General features: G+C 39.8%; 1 pseudogene; it reads left to right on the top strand.

The window, feature by feature from the left end:
* Window positions 1-283: 283 nt before the first annotated feature.
* On the top strand, window positions 284-5,472 carry LOC106027578 (focadhesin-like; annotated as a pseudogene).
* The last annotated feature ends 7,507 nt before the right edge of the window (window positions 5,473-12,979 follow it).

Consider the following 12,979-nt stretch of genomic DNA (forward strand, 5'->3'; position numbering starts at 1 on the left):
ATCTGTAACACATAAAGAATTGAAAAAAATTAGACTCTCCCAAATTTAAAGAACCAATCCAAAAATGAGCATCTGAGAAGAATATATATTTCTCAGATGAAAAAGTACGAACAGCAAATAAATATGTGAAAAAATTTTCAACATCACTGCATTGAGAGATGCAAATTAAAACAACACTGAGATACTTCTTCAAAACATGGCTATCATTAAGAAATTAACCACTGGCAGGGCTGAACTGAGACAGAAGGGAGAAGCTGAACACCTACAGGTAAGAGAAGCAAAAATGTCAGATGGTATCAGGAAAAGGTTTGATTCTCCAAATTCTCTTATTCAGTCACAGGCTGTGGGTCATCTAATTGCTGCAGTCCTAAAGGAGAAAAGTTTTTCAGCAAAGATTCACCAGTCCACAAATCAGACTCCTGCTTTGAACTTGCTCTGGGAGAAGTGTTGCGGTGATAATGTGGTGGTTTCAACAGCGTGCTGTGAGGGTCTGGTGGCACTTGTTGCTCAGGATCATGCAGAGTTCAGCTATGTTCTCAATAGGATACTGAACCTGATTCCACCAACCAGGAATACACATGGTTTGATAAAAGCCACTATGAAATTATTACAAATGCAAGCTCTAAAGGAAGGTCAAGGTGGGAAAAAAATATTCAAAAAAAAATATATATATATATATATTGTTAGAAATCATTCTCAGCCTTTTATCATTGTGCTTGCACAGAGGCCTGATTGCTGGCCAGTACTTTCTTGGTAGCTGATAGCTCTTTTCCATCAATGTCTTGAAAGGTCAGAAGTTTCATGTATTCAAATGATGGCACCACTTCTGGGTATCTTTATTGTGAGCCCTCTCAATTACAAGAATATGCTCACCTTCGAGTGCCCCTGCTGAAAGTCCTACTTCAACCCCGGGATCTCTGTGACAAAGCACAGCTGTCAATTTTGGAACAACAGATACTTCAGCTGCATTGCAACATTGATTCCATGCTTGCAGATGAAAGACATGATACAGACAACAGAATCAATGCTGTTTATCAAGGAAGTATACTTAAGCCTTTTGCATTATCCTGTTTTCTGAAAAATTCATCTGACCCTTCAGTTGTTGTGTGTCTGTAAAGTCAGCTTAAAGATAACTGGGGAATGCTCCCCTTTAATTCAGCTTTTAGAACACAGTGTTTGAACTTCTGAAGGAGGACTTTCCTATTGAATTGGTTATCATTGGAATAGCTTTACTTTTTCTATAGATGCCAGAAAGTCAGCAGAAACCAGTCTTAAATCTAGCTTTGAAGCTCCTCTCTTTTGCTGAGGGTCAGAAAATCCCAAAGTCATCTCTGGTGCTCGTGATGTCACTTCTTCAGATATCATCTTCTGCAGACTTGGAAGATTGTATGTCCATGTATGAATAAAGTTCTTCTAGGCAGCAGTTGGCCGTAAACCTTTTAGAAATGGTCCAGCAGTAGTGCCACAGGAATGACCACCAAAAGCTCTCTTATAGACTTAGGTTCCCTGTGACCAGCATGTATGATTCAATATTTACAGCCTGTAGGATTCTTGAAATCAAGAGTGAAGAGTCGGCAGCCAGTGACTGGTTGCCTTCAGTGGAGTCTTTGTTCCCTATTACCACAGTGGTCCCCATGCAGGTTTTTCTTCTGCTAGCTTACTTCCTTGTTGATGATCAAAGACCAAATCTTCACCAGATATTAAAGGTTATCACAGAATCAGCTAAAGCAGATTCCTTGCAGGTACCAAATCTGATTCCAGTTTTAATGTTTAAATTAAGAAGACCACTGGAACCTGTGTTATATAATGCAATACTGTATACCTTACCTATGCTTGGTGTTCACAAGGTGTGTATTGGACAGACTCTGCAAGTAATCCAGCTGAAAGTTGTTACTTTGCGCCTGTTGACATCTTTGTGGGAAAAGCAGGATTGTGTGTATCCTGAGCTGCAGTGATTCATGGCCACATCTGATGCACCTTCTCTCAATGTGAGCAAAGAGCTCCAGTAGGAGAAACTGATCATGAAAGAGGCATCAATCAGAAACATATCAACAGGGTGCAGACATGCTGGCAGTTACTTCTCAGGTGCTAAATGAATGTACTAGGCTGATCAGAACACGCCAGCAGCCTTGGTGTTACCAGGTCTTTACGCACTCTGCCAAGCTGAACGACTGAACTCAGGATCTTGTACTTCAGGCAGGTGCTTACGCTGCTGAGCTACATCCCTGGTCGTGGACTTATTAATTTTGACATGCCTGTTGTTATTCTAAATTATTCCTTGACAGGCAGTCTGTATTTTCTGAATTAAAAAAAAGCTCTGAAGATTATCTTTTTTTTAAAAAATGTTTTAACAATTGTTCCATAATTATTTATTTTTTTAAAAGCCCCTTTTCTATTCAAGTACAGATTCATTCCATTTATTGATTCTGGAAAATTTTAGCCATTATTCCCAATTGCTTTTTTCCTCTATTTTAAACCTGTTAATATTTATTTATTTCTATTTTGAGACAAGGTCTCACTATACAGCTCAGGCTGGCCTTGTACTCACTACATAGCTCAGGCTGGCCGTGAACTTGCAGCCATCTCCCTATGTCAGCCTCCCAAGTACTGGGATTACAGCCATTTGCCTCCCCACCTGGTATTTAACCTTTTATTTTGATATAACTTTAAACATACAGAAAAGTCCAAAAAACAGTATAGAAAGGTATGTAAATAGAATGGACTATTATTCAACAATAAATAAATACTGATGCTTACTTTAAAAAAAAAGGAAATCAACCACTAACAAATGCTGGTGGGGCTATGTGGAAAAAGGAACAGTTCTCCTTTTTGGTGGGAGGGTAGACTGGAGTAACCACTGTGGAAATCAGTGTGGAGAAAAAACTAGGATTACTGGTCTCATTCAATCCAGCTATTCCCCTTCTGGGTATCTTTCCAGAAAAACTAAAAACATTATACCACATTGATATATGTGCACCCATGTTTATAGCAGCACAGTTTGTAATAGCTAGATGTTGAAAGCAACCCAAATACTCATCAACTAAGGAATGGATAAAAAAGATATGAGGTTTTTATAATATTTATATATATTATATATTTATAATATTATATAATGGGATACTACTCAGCCATAAAGAAGAATAAACTTGAGGCATTTCTAGGTAAATGGATGCACTTTGAGTTCATATTTTTAAGTAAAATAAATTGTATATGTATGTATAAATGTCACATTGTCTCCCTGGTGTGAGAAACTGAAAGAGTAAATAAAGACCAAAATCTACAACAGATACTGTAAAATAGATACTGTTGAAAAGAAAAGAGGAACTAGGGAGAGGGAAAGGGGGAAGGAAGGAAAGGAAAATGAAACAAAGTGATTTTTTTAAAAAAGGATAAAATAGGGGCTGGAGATTTAGCTCAGCGGCATAAGCACCTGCCTTGCAAGCAGGCAGTCGTGAGTTCAATCCCTGGTACCGATAAAAACGAAAAAGACAAAAAAAAAAAAGGGATAAAAATGGAAACAAAGTTTTTGTAAATAGGGAGGGGAAAAAGGATTGAAGGGAAGAGAGGAGACTAGGAAAAAAGAAGATGCAAAATATGGCATATACAAGTACACATTCTTTATAATGAACATGATCTTTATATATATCTAAATTGTATAAATAAACAATATTAAAGAAATTAATTTGACTATGTCTGAAAAGCCTGGGACTTAAATACTCTAGCCTTTATTGTAAGTCTGTAGTATTAAAAAGGAAAAGGAAACTTTAAAATAACAAGAAATGGAAAGTAGGCAGAAAAGAGAGAAAAAGCTTACAAAAGATGACAAGAAAGATAAAATAAAGAAAAGACAAAACAGAGCTAATAATAAGAGAATCTGTATTTAAATCTATACAAGTAATGAATGCAGGTAAATGTGAGAAAATAGGCCATAGCTAATTAGTGTTCATTTGACATATAGTATCATTAAAAATTAGTGTCTGTCCATCCTAACATTGTTTAAAATGAAATATCAATTTAATAAGGGATAATAGAAATTGATTTCATGAAAAAATCTGGTTGTGGCACAATTTTGAGACTTCCTATATGTAGAAATACAGGTGATTAAAATATGTGTACTCCAGGTAACGAAAGCAATTATTTATATTAAAGACACATACACAATTCTTTTTCTCAGCAAGTCTGTCTGTCTTCCTCTCCCTCCCTCTTCCTTCAGCCCTGTTTATCTCCATCACACATGTATTCACTTTAAAGTTAATGGGGCTGCTAAGAAGTGATGCAGGGAGAAGCTGGAAAGGTTCAGAGATTAACTTATCATAAAGGGCATTCATATTCTAGCCACAGCCTTAGCATCTTTTGTTCTTGCATGTAGAAAAATAGCTTTAGTGTATTTGCCCAAAGTTAAATGAATTGGCTTAATCTCAGAAAAGCTCTTGTTCTTTTAAGTGTGTCAAAAATACTTGAAAGTTTTAAGTTTTCACAGATCAATTTAAATTTTCTTGGTTGAAAATGACTTCTACTGGTTTATATAATTATTTTAGTGTTAAAAATATTTTTTCAAAGCTATGTGCTTTGAGCTTTCTCTTTAGAATTTTATTTTAAAGTTGGGGCTAAAAGTCAAGAAAATATCCCTTATAGATTCATAATTACTCAAAGTTGCATAGTAGGAAAAAAAATCAGATACAGGATATAAGCTGAAATGTAGCCCCAGACCAGCAAGGTTTATCTTCCTGTTCTGGAAGTTATGGAGACAGTCCACAACTGACTTGGTCCTGAGTATTTAACATACTGTGCACATAACTGTTCCACAAATGGCTTTCTTAGAACTTGGAAGATTGTAAATAATTAAAACAGTACCATCTGAAATAATAGCAATGCCTAAAATATGATCATCCTATGATTTGCAGCATGACATTCAGTTTTAGCCTATAAAGAATACTGGCCAATTAGCTAATAGTAAATTAATTTTGTAAAAACAAAATCTAAGAGAGAGATGGTAGATATTTTCACCCTTGCAGACTACCATCTTCTTATTATAAGTATCAGGTTTGCCACTGCAGTGTGTAAAAAGCCATAGAGGATTAATAATGAATGAACACAGGTGTGTTTCAGCAAAACTTTATTTAGAAAACTAGAAAATAGGCTGGACTTTGCCTGTGGCTCTTGGTTTGCCCAGCTTTGCTTTATTGTGGTAATATGCTGAATCAAGTTGATTGATTGCCACCTATCAAGCGTGATAAACTGCGTTCTTGAGGTAAATGTCACTTGGTTATATTAGCCTCTGGCTCTGTGTCTGTCTTGCAGCTTGTACTGTCACTAAGCTGTGAGCAGCTTCTCAGGGCAGGGCCACAGTGGTACCACCTCATGTCTCCTATCAGGCACACAATAGATGGCTGGGATTGCCTGTGGCTGGACACAGCACTTGCAGCTCTCTGCACTCTGCATGCAGGTGCCTGTGGAAAATGGGTGATGTGAAGAAGAGTTGGGCTCCGGCCCTGTCACCGTGGTCCCAGCCTAACCTTCCATTTTGGAGAGTATTTGGAAACTTGAGTCAATTTTTGGCTGTGGGCTCTGCCTTCTACTTACTCTCTCATTTTCTAGAGATTGTGATTGGCACCCTAGTTGTCAAGATGGGCCTCCCTCCCAATCTGTGCGCAGTGTTCTAAAAGGAATCAGTTGGCCCCACTGCCAGGCTAAGATCCCTTTTTACCAAAGGTTGTGCTATGTGTGTGTTGTGGATGTAAAGGGGTTCCCTGGAACAGAAGGACAGGTTTGTTTGGTTGTTGAAGAACTTCATGTCTGAAGTATGGGCCAGATTGACCATGGTGGCATAGTGTACCAAAGAGATCTTGGTCCACATAGACTGCTTTGTCTGCCTCACTGATTAGGAAGCTTACACGTCAGTTGATGGAAAGGGTCTGGAGCTAAAAGACGTGAGTTTAAATCCAGCTCAACAACTAATCCAGTGGGTGAACCTGAGTGTGTTATTTAACTGCTCTCAACTTTAGTTCTCTCACTTATAAAATGGAGGAATCACACCTCTAAGCACTGTAATGAGGGTTTCTTTAGCTCCTGCTCTCAGCTGAGGGAAAGGGAAATGAAAGGCAGAAGAGACTCTATACAAACCTACGAAACAAACTGAAAATCTATAGGAAACCCATAAGGCTAGCACTATAACTTGGATCTTGACTTTTCCTCAAAGGCCAGTGTGTTAAAGACCTGGTCCCAGGTGCTACTGGGAGGTGGTGGCATCTTGAAGGGACTGGGGCCTAGCAGGAGATCTCCAGGAAACTACAGGCAGCCTGAAGGGAAGGAACTGTGAGACCCCAGGCCCCTCATCTTCCTTTCACTTCCTGGACACCAGTCGAGCTGTGTGACTTCACCATGTACCATGATGTGCTCTCTCACAAGACCGGAGGAGTGCAGCCAACCAGTCAGAGATTACAACCTCCAGGACTGAGATTCACAAGAAACCTTTTCATTTTACCGTTTATTATGGTAAAGGAGAGTGACCAGCATAACTTGAACGTTCTCCTACCTTGGATTTTCTGGACTGAAGGGTAGGTAGAGGGTGCTTAAAGGGCCATGTCTCTGATTTTACTCTGGAGCAAGAAAACGCTGACTTCCTTCCACGTTCAGGTGGTGATTGGGTTGTTTGGACCTTCCACCCTTTGCTACTCAGCTGAGTTCACTAGGATGAGAACCTGGCCCTGCACCAGTTCCTATTTGGTGGAACCAGTTACATAACTGCCTGAGATTGGATGGTTCTGGGTTCTCAGGCAACAGAGCCTCCCAGCAACAGAGCCATGGAGAAGTCATCTCTGACTGCCTTCTGAGTGCCCTGCCTCTTCTCACGTGCTGAGGTCTCTGCTTTTCTCTTGCCCGGGTTCCATACTCCTGGCCATAACTGTTCAGGGTGAGGACCCACCTCTCCTGCAGCAAGTTAGTGGGTTAGGGACACTGCTGCTTCAGTGCTGCCCAGGCCACCCCTCCCTGAGTTCTCTCCGCCCTCTGGTCAATCACCCCAGGGTTTCCATGAGACCACTTATAAAACGTGAGGATTTGGAATTAAACTTCCAATTTTGTAATCCTGAGACAATCCTGTATTGTTGGACTGTAAAACAACATTAAAACACAGAGTTCCTTGTAACATGCTGATTAAAAACAATGTTAATTCCCTACTGCATAAAATCCAAACTTTCAGCTGTTCAATTTGGCATGCAGAATAGGCTAGAATGGGACCCTCTATGTACACTCTTCAGAGTTTTCAGACTTATCATTCGGGTGGCTGTAAATACTTATCATTTTAATTCTGTTTTACAGTTCACGTCATTGCTTTCACACAAATGGGATTTAATCTTTGTCAGTCCTATAATATTGTTCTTGTTCTCATTTTATTTTTCATGATATGATGCATAGAGAAGATAAAAGGAATTTAACCAAAATCATATGATTGAAACTAAACAAAGGTGATATAATAATGATCACTTGCTACCTTCTCAGGTATAACCTTGAACAAGCTTTTTTTTTTTTAAATAAAGAAATGGGGATAATACAGTGTTAGTTTGTACAGTTTTTGTGAAGAAGAAGTGAGAGAATCCAACAGAGTGCTTTTCCCATAATAATTGCTAAAAGTTAGGCATTATTATAACTCTAACAATGAAAATTTCAGTTTTTATTTAACTATTATGAGGAACACTGCTATAATTATCGTATTTTTGTTCAAATGGCTTATTTTCTGTTGCATCATTTCCTTCCAAAAGAAGAAAAGCATTACTGGGTTGAAAGGTGTGATCCTCTTTTTGGCTTTCCACCCTGTTGCCACATTGCCCTTTAGTGAGGTGGTTCCCATTCAACAGGCTGCTGCACAATGTTTCAGAGAAAAACAACCTGGACCCTAATGTTGCCCTGAGGCCTCTCTAGGTGACTGGATAAGAGCAGCTGGCAAGTGCAGGTGCCAAGGAGGGGACAGCCAGGTGGGGCCTGGTGGGAGCCAGCCTGGGCCTTTCCAAAACAGGACTTTATTAAAGTCACCCCCTTCGGGAGGCCTTTCCTGGCCATCATTTCTGAAGATCCAGCCTCACCTCTGACACTGCATTTCCTCTTCAGGGGCTCTTTTCTTCTCCTCCTCAGGCTTGATCCAACAAGGTTGATTTGTCTTGCAGATTGTCTGTTTTCTGCACTATAGGATAAACAGTCAAGGACAAAGATTTTATCCAGCACTGGACAGTGCCTGTCACACACTAGCACTCACTGCATACTACACTTTCTAGCTATTGGATAAATGAAAATGTTATAAACATTATAAATGGGGTCAAAGTCTTAAAAGTATCCACCAGCTATGATCTCTGAGGGATTCACTCTTTGCTGGACTGCCCGGGACCTGCCACAATATAGCCCTTGTTTCTATAAGGCCCATTCCATTGCTGGTAACAAAATACTCCTAACTAAATGCAATAAAACCACTCATTCTATCACATTAAGAGATTACGTGGTCACGTTAATTAGGACATGGTAGGGATGCTTGTGAAGACTGAGTGTCTTGGGGTGACTCACATGGCTGGTGACCAGAGACGCGCAGAGGCTTTTATCCCACCTCCTCCACCAGTACCACCCTTCATACATCCCTAGCCTTTTCTTATGTTTTTTTTTTTATTATTATTTTGAGGAAGCATGTTACTAAGTTATGCAGGCTGAACTTGAACTTAAAATTCTCCTGCCATAGCCTCTCAGAGTGCTGGGATTTCAGGTGTGCGCCACCATGCCCAGCTTGTATTTTTATTATTATCTATGTTCTCAAGACTATTCTTATCTATTTTATTTCCCTGTGGTCATAAATGCCAGAAAATGTGCTACTGGTCATCTCTTTCCATTTCACATTTGATCATTTCATAGTGATAGTTTAAAAAGTCCATGGTAAGAGGTTGTGTGATTGTTTGCTTATGGGTACTGAGAATGGAACCCAGAGGCTCATATATGTGAGGCAAGCGCTGTACTACATACAGAGCTGTATTGCCAGGCCTGGTAGAAGTTTTATACCATAGAAACCACATGCTGCACACCAGCACTTGACTTACCATTAAAATGATTGACCACAATCATAAGAAAGTGAAAAATAATGCTTAAAATGCACTCATTTCTAAAATGTGCCACGTCTGCACCTGTCATGTTGTGAGCTGCACACGAAGTGAAAATGTTCTTCTCCTACCCCAAAACCATCATTATTACATTCAGCAAAAAGTCACTCATATCATTGAGGAACAAGTAACATACTAACATAAGTCTTCAGATATTTGCACTTTTCTCTTACTGTTTAACCTAAAGAAAAATACCACCCATCACTTGTGTTGGAACTATACGACTTTGTCAGTTGCAAATATAGGTCAACTATGGATTCAAAAATATAAAAAGCATTTTGAGAATTCATTGGAAAGAGCACTATGTTATTATTTTTTGTAAGTTGTGTGTTACATGCCCTTTACAACAGTTCAATTTGTAATACACATGTGTATACGTAATACATACACATACATGCACATATTTGTTGGTTATTAAACATTTACTAACACAGTGTTGTTAAAATCTCACATGTATGGGCTCTGTGCTTTCAACTGAGATGTGTCATTAACATTAAAGCTTGTGGTTTCACTGCCCTTTGGGGCAGTTGACCACTGATCCACGAAGAGTGACTCCATGTTGGGAGGTGCTGTTCCTCCTGCACGGTCTACTTATGTTTGGGAGAGTGAAAGGTTTCTCTGGGTCTATTCTCTCCCATCAGTGCAGTTGCACTGAGTGAATAAGCACTTTAAAAAAACAAAAACATACATCCTGAATGACTATTCTCATCTAGAAAATGCAGACTACCCACTTGGGACAGATAGTACATGGCCTGATTGGGATAGGACAGGAAGTGATCCCAAGTGGCAAAAAGGAAAGTTTGAAATCTTGTATGTACACACTCATTATCACCACTGGGGTGATTACAAAGACTTTCTGCCACGTCACCACCATGTGCTGCCCTACCCCCACTCTTTTGTTTTCCAGAAAATAAGAACTAATCAGAAAATAATTGGCTACCCCAACAACCTGTCTTTGCTTACATGCCATTACAGAGTAGCCATGGAGCAAGAGAATATCGATGTATATAATCTTCTGCATGACTCTGGTCATCACCATGGTGATGATGAGCTGAGGGTGGTTCCAGTTTGGTCATTCTAGTTATGTATTATTTTGGGGGAAATACAGTATGGGACTATACTGAACTCTACACTTTGGTATTAAATTTATTAGCTAAAATTGAATAATTAATCACATGTGTGCACCTGAAAGCTACAACCTGCTATGGAGCCACTACCACCACCCCTGATGCTATACATTGAAACTAACATTTTTATCTCTTAAGGAAAATTATTGTAGAAATTTCAAGAAAGTCTCAATACTACCTAATGAAATAGAAATGATGATATGAAAAAAAAGCATCCTAAAATTTAATGGCTCTCTAGGTTCAAATCCTCAACACTATATTTCAGAAAAAAAGGGTTTCTTTACATGGAAAAAACCTCCAAGCACTGTGAAAAGTATCAATGAACACACATTGCTTTAAAAGTGAAGATGTCACCAATAGCTGAGAGTTCCAGCAGTTTTCCCAGACTTGCTGTTTCTATGTATATAGCACACTGAATTAGGCAGATGGGATATGACTGTAATCCCAGCACTCTGGGCAACTGAGGTAAGGGGATCACAAGATAGGGTCCAACCTGAACAATTTTGTGACTTAGAAAGACCTTTAGTGTATATCTAAAAAGAATATCTGAGGATATATCTGTAGTTCATTGTGTAGATGCAAAGTAAAAATATCAAAAATGCAAAAGTAAAAAACTAATATGCAGATGATAGATAAATAGATTCATAGATACTTAGATAGAAATAACAAAATAACTTACCACTGATTTAGTTAGTATGAAGAAAAAGTTGAGCTACAGGCTTTCTTATCAGTTATTGGACCCCAAGTTATTGGATCTCACTTGCTGGCAACCTGACCAAACAGAACTTGGAACTCTTGTAGAAGACATCACAATTCAGTACAAGCCACCTCCCCAGCTCACTTTCCTGGAGACATTCAGCCCTGAGGATGCTGAATTGCTTCTCCACATTCCGAGGCCACAGCCCCAGGGCTCCAGGCAGAGAAAGTCTATGTAAAAGATTGAGAAGACGTTTAACACCATCCAGATGCCGCAGGCCATGTTTTGAAAGACATCCAACCGTCACAGCCAGCCCAGAGATGGTCTCCCCAAGACCAACCACTTGTGACCCACCAACAGAAAGGTACCCACCAACAGAAAGGTACCCACCTGAAAACTCCCTCAGACCAGATACAAATGAAACTGAAACTCAAAAGATACATGGGCAAGTTTCACCAGGCCCTGAGATACTCAACAGCTTTGGCAACGTCTCCCCAGAGCCAGCAGCAGTAAAGTTAGATAGACAAAGATGTCCAGAGGTAGAGACCAGTGTCACAGAGTCCAGCATCCGAAAGACACTAAGAAACCTACAAAATGATCATCTGGGCCAATCCATTACTGAGAATTACTTGGCAGAGAGTGGTGCCAAACCCCACCCTATATGGTCAATAAAGGCAATAAGGCCACCATCGCCCATCAAGCCCTTCTTGCCAATTTTCCTGCATGGCCAACCCTACTATGGCCCCTTCTCTCCAAGTACCTCCATTGCCCAAACCTCCTCCCGACAGGCCCAAGTTATGGGAAGGGATAAGAAGACTAGTCTTGAGAATTCTTTTTCTTCTGAGAGCAGTGAAATTCTAGACACCTGGATATTTGATAATAAACATCTCACCCCAAGATGTGTAGATGAAAAAAGAGACCCATACAATGTATTACCTCTGTTGGAATTAGAAGATGAGTTTGTGCTTTCCGAGCTAAATACAGATTCTGAGCTGCTAATACATACATAATCATCACCAAAATATACTAAGGTGCCTTGTGTATCAGAACATGCTGGAGTGCCTTGCTTAACACAAGACGCAAAGGTGATTTGCGTACCAGAACATCTTAAAGTACCTAGCATACCAGAACCAGAACCTCCTGAAGTGCCTTATGTACCAGGGCCTCACAAGGTGCCTTGTATAACAGAACAGACCAAAGGGCCATGGGTACAAGAACCTCCTAAGATCCCTTGTGTACCAGAATATACTGAAGCGTTTCCGGTAACAGAAACTCCTAAAGTACCTTGCTTATCAGAACATCCTCAGGTGACTTATGCACCAGAATCACCTAAAGTGCCTTGCATAACAGAACATCCTAAGGTGATCTGTATACCAGAACATCCTAATGTGTGTTGTATAATGGAACCTCCTAAGTTGCCTTGTATAACAGAAACTCCTCAGGTCGCTTGCACACCAGACATCCTAAAATGCTGAGTATACTAGACACTCCAAAGGAGCCTTGTGTACCACATACTGAAGCACTTTCTGTAACAAAACCTCCTAACATACCTTGCATACCAGAAGCTCCTAAGGTGCCTTGTGTGCCAGAATCACCTAAAGTGCCTTGCACACCAGAACATCCTAAAATGCTGAGTGTACCAGAATCTCCTAATGTGCCTCCTTTACCACAACATACTAAAGAACTTTCTGTAACAAAACCTAAAGTACCTTGCATACCAGAACCTCTTAAGCAGTCTTGTGTATCAGAACCTCCTCAGGTGCCTTCTGTACCAGAACATACTGAAGCTCTTGCTGCAACAAAACATCCTAAAATACCTTACATATCAGAACATCCTAGGGTACCTTACATACAAGAAACTTCTAAGGTGCCTTGTGTACCAGAATCTCCCTTGTTTAACAGAACATTCCAAAGTGTCATATGTACCAGAGCCTCCTAAGGTGCCTTGCACATTAAAACATCCTAAAGCGCCGAGTGTACCAGAACCACTTAAAGTGCCTTGGGTGTCAAAACCTGCTCAA

Source organism: Cavia porcellus, unplaced genomic scaffold (assembly GCF_034190915.1).
Source record: "Cavia porcellus strain 051 isolate PalLab524CR breed Dunkin Hartley unplaced genomic scaffold, mCavPor4.1 scaffold_15, whole genome shotgun sequence".
Classification (NCBI taxonomy): domain Eukaryota; kingdom Metazoa; phylum Chordata; class Mammalia; order Rodentia; family Caviidae; genus Cavia; species Cavia porcellus.